General features: G+C 39.7%; 1 non-coding gene across 1 annotated transcript; it reads right to left on the reverse strand.

Annotated features, from left to right (window-relative positions):
• Window positions 1-3,117: 3,117 nt before the first annotated feature.
• On the reverse strand, window positions 3,118-3,313 carry LOC112849199 (U2 spliceosomal RNA). The gene has a single exon (XR_003222616.1). It is a non-coding gene; the product is annotated as a U2 spliceosomal RNA (small nuclear RNA).
• Window positions 3,314-7,478: the final 4,165 nt, after the last annotated feature.

The following is a 7,478-nucleotide window of genomic DNA, read 5'->3' on the forward strand; positions in this document are numbered from 1 at the left end:
CTCACAGTTTTTGAGTTTGAGCCCCATGTCGGGCTCTGTGCTGACAGCTCAGAGCCTGGAGCCTGATTCAGATTCTGTGTGTGTGTGTGTGTGTGTGTGTGTGTGTGTGTGTGTGTGTCTCTCTACCCATCCCTTCTCTCTCTCTCTCTCTCTCTCTCAAAACTAAAGGTTAAAAAAAATTAATAAAATAAAATGTTTAAAAAAAAATTTTAATGTTATTTTTGACAGAGAGTGACAGAGCATGAGTGAGGGAGGGGCAGAGAGAGAGGGAGACACAGAATCCAAGGCAGGCTCCAGGCTCCAAGCTGTCAGCACAGAGCCTGATGCGGGGGTCGAACACATGGACCATAAGATCATGACCTGAGCCGAAGCTGGACACTCAACAAACTGAGCCACCCAGGCACCCCAAAAAATAAGGTATTTTTTAAAAATAGGCAGAAGAGGGGTGCCTGGGTGGCTCAGTCCTTTAAGCACCCAACTCTTGGCTTTGGCTGAGGTCATGATCTTGCAGTTCATGGCTTCAAGCCCCGCATTAGGCTCTACACTGATGGCACAGAGCCAGCTTGGGATTCTCTCTTTCCCTTGCTCTCTGCTACTGTCCACTTGTGCTCACGCTCTCTCTGTCTCTCTCAGTAAATAAACATTTTTTTAAATGGGCATAAGAAAAGCATACCAAAAAATCATAATCCAGTTAAAGATGGGCAGAAGACATGAACAGACTTTTCTCCAAAGAAGACATCCAGATAGCCAACAGACACATGAAAAGAGGCTCAACATCACTCATCATCAAGGAAATGCAAATCAAAACCATAGTGAGATATTACCTCACACCTGTCAGAATGGCTAAAATCAAAAACACAAGAAACATCAAGTGTTGGCAAAGATGTGGAGAAAAAGGAACCTTCTTGCAGTGTTGGTGGGAATGTAAACTCGTACAGCCACTATGGAAACCAGTATAGACGTTTCTCAAAAAATTAAAAATAGAACTACTCCAGTAATTGCACTACTGCATATTTACCCAAAGAATATGAAAACACTAATTCAAAAATATATGTATACCGCCATGTTTACTGCAACATTATTTACAATAGCCAAGTTATGGAAGTAACACAAGTGCCCACTGATGGATGAATGGGTAAAAAAACAGGTGTGTGTGTGTATATATATATATATATATATATATATATATATATGTAAATATATGTAAATATATATATGTAAATATATATATACACACACATATATATACACACACATATATGCATATGTGTGTGTATATATATACACACATATGTGTGTATATATATACACATATACACAATGAAATATTAATCAACCATAAAAAATGAAATCTTGCAATTTGCAACAACATGGATGGATCTAGAGCACAAAATGCTATGTGAAATACATCAGAGAAAGACAAATACTGTATGATTTCACTAATATGTGGAATTTAAGAAACAAATGAGGGGCGCCTGGGTGGCGCAGTCGGTTAAGCGTCCGACTTCAGCCAGGTCACGATCTCGCGGTCCGTGAGTTCGAGCCCCGTCGGGCTCTGGGCTGATGGCTCAGAGCCTGGAGCCTGTTTCCGATTCTGTGTCTCCCTCTCTCTCTGCCCCTCCCCTGTTCATGCTCTGTCTCTCTCTGTCCCAAAAATAAATAAACGTTGAAAAAAAAAATTAAAAAAAAAAAAAAAAGAAACAAATGAACAAAAAAACAAAAAACATACTCTTAACTATAGAGAGCAAACAGAGGGTTACCAGAGGGGAGGTGGGTGGTAGATGGGTGAAATAGGTGAAGGGTATTGAGTACGCTTACAATGAGCACTGAGTAATGTATAAAATTGTTGAATCACTATATTGTACACCTGAAACTAATACAAGACTATATCTTAATTATACTAGAATTAATTTTTTTTAAGAAATGGACAGAGGACCTGAATAGACATTTTTTCAAAGATGACAGATGGCCAACAGACACTTGAAAAGATGATCAATGGTACCAATCATCAAGGAAAAGCAAATCAAAACCATAATGAGGTATTACCTCAAACCAGTACAATTGACTAGAATCAAAAAGAGAAGAGTAACAAGTGTTGACAAGGATGTGGAGAGGAAAGCCCTTGTGCTCTCTTAGGAATGTAAATTGGTACAGCCACTGTGGAAAACAGTATGGTGCTTCCTCAAAAAATTAAAAATATAAATACCATATGATCCAGTAAACCCACTGCTGGGTATTTAGCCAAAGAAAACAAAAATACTTAAAAACTGAGAATAAACTGAGGGTTGATGGGGGGTGGGAGGGAGGGGAAAGTGGGTGATGGGCATTGAGGAGGGCACCTGTTGGAAGGAGAACTGGGTGTTGTATGGAAACCAATTTGACAATAAATTTCATATTTAACAAAAACAAAAAAAACCCAAAAATATAATTCAAAAAGATATATGCACTCTTATGTTTATTGCAGTATTATTTACAATAGCCAAGATACAGAAGCAACCTAGTGTTCATCGAAAGATGGATAAAGAAGATGTGGTATATATAGACAACGGATTACTACTCAGCAATAAATAGAATGAAATCTTGCCATTTGTGACAACATGGATGGACGCAGAGGGTATTATTCTAAGTAAATAAAGTCAGAGAAAGACAAATACCAAATGATTTCACTTATATGTGGAATCTAAAATACAAAACAAATAAAAAAGAATTTTAAATATTGTGATCAAACTGGTGGTTGCCAGAGGGAAGTTGGGTGGGAGGATGGGTGAAATAGATAAAAGGGACTAAGAGGTACAAATTTTCAGTTATAAAATAAATAAGTCATGGAGATAAAAAATAACAACATATGGAATATAGTCAGTAGTAATATTGTGGTAATACTGTATGGTGACAGATGGTGACTACACTTATGATGAACACTGACTAATGTATAAAATTATTGAATTAATACATTGTGCAACAGAAACTATTAACATTGTATGTTAGCTATACTTCAATAAAAAAAAAAAAAAAAAAAAAAAAAAAAAGACCAGAAACAACAAATGTTGTCCAGGATGGGAGAAAAGAGAACCCTCAAGAACTGTCAGTGGGAATGTAAATTGGTAAAGCCACTGTGGAAAACAGTATGGAAGTTCCTCAAGAAATTAAAGTAGAAGTACCATATGACCTAGTAAATTCCACTTCTGGAATTTATCCAAAGGAAACAAAAACATTAATTCTAAAAGATACATGCACCCCTATGTTCACTACAGCACTATTAAACTGATAAAAACAGATACTACACTTGATCTTAGCCAAAAGGCCGAGAAGTGATTCACTGCAGCACTATTTACTGTAGCCAAGGTATGGGAACCACCAGAGTGTCCATTGACAAATGAATGGATAAAGAAAATGTGGGGAGGGGCAGGTGGGTGATGGGTATTGAGGAGGGCACCCTTTGGGATGAGCACTGGGTGTTGTATGGAAACCAATTTGACAATAAATTTCATATATTGAAAAAAAAATGTGGCATATATAGTCAATGGAATATTACTCAGCCATAAAAAGGAAGGAAATCTTGGTACTTGCAACAATATGGACGGGCCTTTAGGGCATTATACTAAGTGAAATAAGTCAGATGGAAGAATACAAATATCATATGATCTTACTTGTATGTGTAATCTACAAATAAAATTTTTTAAATATTTAAAAACCAAGCTCAAAGATACAGAGAACAGATTGGTGGTTTCAAGAATTGTGGGTCATGGGGAGGGTTGGTGGTGAAATGGGTCAAAGGAGACAAAAGGCACCAACTTCTAGTTATAAAGTAATTAAGTCCTGGGAATATAATGTACAGTATGGGGACTATAGTTAATAATACTGTATTGCCCATTTGAAGTTTGCTGAGAGTAGATCTTAAAAGTGCTCATCACAAGAAAAAAAACGTAAATCTGGGCCAGGTGTGGTGACATATGTCAACTAGACTTACTGTGGTGATCACTTCACAACATACACAAATATCAAATGATGTGGTACACCTGAAATTCATAAAGTGGTACAGGTCAATTATACCTCAAAAAATCTTAAACAAAATTGTTAACAATCACAGATAAAGAAGGGCCCCTCCATCTGTCCTACTAATGACCAGGGTATAGAGGGGAAGAAGCTGCTGTATCCCACTGCCCCCCACTCTGGGCCCAGAGACACCTCTTTAGTTTTCTCTCACACCCTGCAGGGGTAGGGCCCTCAAGTAAGGACACAGGAGCTCACTACTCACTCATTAGGAAGCAAAATGGACTAATGCCCAAATGGACCACAACCACCTCTGTCACCCGGTCACCACACAGCTCTGGGGCTATTGCATGTGCCTCTCACACACTCCTGCCAGGTTGAAGTTAGTTCAGGAGGACCAGAGCAGATTTCAGTTCAGCTCAAAGAACTGTGCTACATCTTTGTTTCTAAATGTCATTTTCCAATAAAAGGATACAAGCCCCCTTGGGAAATTGGCCGGTTCTAAGGCTGGGGTAGGAAAAATACAAGACAAGCCTGGAGCATCTTATAGTACTGGAAAGCAAACAAGTGCTTACTACTGAAGAAAGGCATGCATGGCCCTCCACAGCAGGCTGGTCTGCAGCTCCCACTGCTCAGGCCACTGAGTGGGTAGGAAAAACCCTGGGTGATTTTAAGCTGTTCGTCCACAGGCTTTTAAACAGAAAATGGAAATAAGGTCAGAAAATAATTATCAGTTTTAAAATAAATCAATGAATAATACTGTTTGTAGATAGTACTCCTTATAGAATGTGGAGTTAGTCCACCCTTTGAGAGTGGTTTAAACTTAGTGACCTGCTTCCACAGAATAGGGAAAGGAAACACAACACCTTAACCAAGTGATGAAGTTCATATCCCCAGTGCTATCATCTGCCCCCTGATATGTGTGATGAGAAAGGACTTCACTTCTACGGTATTCTTCCCCAAAACCATAACCTGGGTCTAATTACACAAAAACAGACAAATCCAGTTTGGTCACATTTCTTCATGAAATTTGGATAGTACCTCTTATGGCACAAAGTCATGAAAACAAGGAAAGACTGACCCGGGGAGACATGTAAACTAAACACAGTATGGTATTCTAGTCTGGATCAGAACAGGAAGAGGACATTAATAGAAAAACTGGTCTGGACGTTAGTTAATAATAATAAACCAATACAGTTCCTTAGTTTTAATAAATGTACCATGGAAGTGCAAAATGTAAATAATGGGGGAAATTGGGTAAGGGGTATGCAGGAACTCTGTATTTCTCCACAGCTTTATATAAATCTGTAATTATTTCAAAATAAAAAGTTTATTTTATATATAAAAAAAAAGTACTGGCTGGACATGAGAAGGGATGCAAAGACAAGGCAGTCATCGCCCTCAGAATCGTCAACCTTCCTATGGGAAGGAGACATGACAAGGGTAAATGCGTTGAAGAGGAACATCCATCCTGGTTTGCTTGGGATAGTCCCTACTTTATTATCTCAGCATCATTGATTACAAGCATCCCTTTTACTTCCAAAAGTATTCTGATTTGGACATTAGATTTTTTGGTCACACCACTTAAAAGTACAGGGTACGGTGAGGTGGTCAGAAATAAGTGGAACATCTGTGATGGCATGGAAGGATGGATGGGGGTAAGAAGTGGAAATAGGGGGATAGGAAGGCAAAGGTATGACCCAGGCAGGGGCAGCCTCAAGAGGAAAGGCCCAGAGGCAGGTAAGACCCACCATGTATTCTTTTTTAAGACACAGAAGTCTGAAGTTGGAGAAAACAGAAAAACAGCAAGCATGATTAAGAAGATGGGGTCAACCAGGGTCTGGACTAGAACTCTACTGGGACAGTAAAGTATTTTCAAGCAGATGGGAGGGAAAGGGACCTTGCCACCCTACAAATGAAAAACCTACAAAATCAATTTTCTTGAGAAAGATTCTTTCCCACCCCCTTTACATACCTAGTCTTCCAACTCTTCCTATACTTTCTCGAGGCCCTTGATATATATACTGAGCTCCAGCTCACCCAAGCTAACTCTCAACGGTATCGTGAGACCCCTCTGATACAGATATCACCATTTGCTCAGCTCGCGGTGTACACAGGACTGAGCAGCTGCTTCCCTGGCCTTGGGTGTCTGACCCAAACTGCGGTTCAGTCATATGCTCTGCTGACTCAGGGGGTACACATCTCCTCTCCAGAACACCACTCCTTGATTTCCATGTGGCATTCTTCATTGTTGAAGTAAAGTGTTACCTTCAAAAAGCATAACCCCCAGGTCTTCTTGTGAACTCCTAATTTCAGAGAACAGGAAGAAATGGTTTACAAAAACCCTGTTGCTCTTTCAGGGAAGAGGACTTGCATTCTAAATAGCTTTACTATGAAAAATAAACTGTGATTCAGTTTCACTTTCTATTTAAATGCTTCAGGAACTAATTCGTATGCTATTATTTTCAGAGAATGATGACTTTATGTGTTTTTTAAATTTTGTCCTTTGAATCATTTCATTCCCATGAGATTCTCAAACACTTAAAAACCCCACCAAACTTAATGTACTTAGTGGAGTCTCTGTATGGTATTATTTGGCAACTTCTGCTTATAGGCATGATAAAATAAACTAGCTGGTCTTTCTACTCCTTAGCAAAGAAGAGTGATTCGCTGAAGATTTACCGAGACCAAGGTAAGTGATATTATTCTAAAATATGAAAATCTTTAATAACTGCGTATTTTATGCGCTGGTAGAAAAAAGAAGAGTAAGGATGTCTAGAAGCTCACCTCTACTGGGATGTGGGTAGAGTGGGGGAACAGGGGTGACTTTCCTCTGCAATGTGCCCAGGAGGCTTGAGTGAGGTTGGGCCTAGCTTCTGGGGCATCTGCAGCCCAGGTCTTCCTCTCATGGCGGCTAAGAGGTATGGGGCAGTGACTGCATCAGGATGCCCCATGTGGCTGGTGATAAAATTCTCTGATGAAATTTGTTCTTTCTCAATGAAGCTCTCTTTCTCTGGGAATTCCCAGATCCTTTTCCAATTTAAACTAGCAGAATAGGAACTTTCATAAATCTGGGCCATCCAGCTCTCTGCTCTCTAAATTTTCAAGCCTTTGCATGCCCTTCCCTCTGCAAAAATATTTTTGGTTTGGAAAACTGCCAGTGAAGTAACTGAGAGGTGGAGTTGGACCAAACACCTTTAGATGAGAGCAGGGACACCTTTCCCTCTAAGGGAGCAGACCTCACCTCAGGGGCCTGTGGAGAGAAGCCTGCTCCAAGGTGCCAGTTTTCATTTGGCTTCCCAGCACCTCTGCAGTCATAACCAAAGCAAAGGAGAATATTGCATGACTTCAGAAGAAAGCCGGCCACCTTGCAACATCTTCAGGAAATTCTGCACTCCCCTAGGGCTTGCAAAACTCCCTATGTCTTGCAGACCAAAGGCAAGATCTCAGTCATCTAGCTCTAGTTTGCATAATTAAAAAAGTGGAAG

Source organism: Puma concolor, chromosome C1, assembly GCF_028749965.1.
Source record: "Puma concolor isolate L17-30 chromosome C1, mPumCon1.1.hap2, whole genome shotgun sequence".
Classification (NCBI taxonomy): Eukaryota; Metazoa; Chordata; class Mammalia; order Carnivora; family Felidae; genus Puma; species Puma concolor.